Genomic DNA, 650 nt, shown 5'->3' on the forward strand with positions numbered 1-650 from the left:
AAAAGAAAAAAACCCACAAACAAACAAAAAACAAAGAAGCTGCATCTGCTGGCACTGCGTTGCACTGAAAGATTCTAATTCATTTGTAAGCCCCCTCAACCCTAAGACATTTTTCTAAAACCTTACACTCACCTTACACTCACTCTATCTTGGAAACGGGACAGCCCCCCCCCCACATGCTGGACTGCTTATCCTCCTGTGTCCTTGTGAATAATCTTCAAACATAACTCAATTTTGGGAATTGAGGCAAAGACAACCCACAGACCTGATTTATTAATTTAGTCACTGAACCAAAGGTCAGGAAAACCACAGAGATGCTCTCTTATCTCACCCGATCACGCAGCTATTCTCCTGCCCTGGAATAGACCAATCACTGCTAGTAACCCTTTGAATACGCCAATCCAATAAGTTGGAAAACAGCCTAAAAGTCCCTCCCCTTGTGTCTATGGCTGTTTGCTTTAAAAGAAGGACTGTAACAGCTATTGGAGGTCCTTCATATCCCAAACCTGAAGGACCCTGTCATGACAGAAGAAAAATCCTCTTGCTTTTTCATCAATTGTGGTTGTGTGAGTGGTGTCTGGAGCAACTCCTCCCTGATGTTTGAACATCTAGTCCAACAGCACAGTCCTCCGCCATACACTAGGTGAATC

Source organism: Microtus ochrogaster, chromosome 5 (assembly GCF_000317375.1).
Source record: "Microtus ochrogaster isolate Prairie Vole_2 chromosome 5, MicOch1.0, whole genome shotgun sequence".
NCBI classification, from domain to species: domain Eukaryota; kingdom Metazoa; phylum Chordata; class Mammalia; order Rodentia; family Cricetidae; genus Microtus; species Microtus ochrogaster.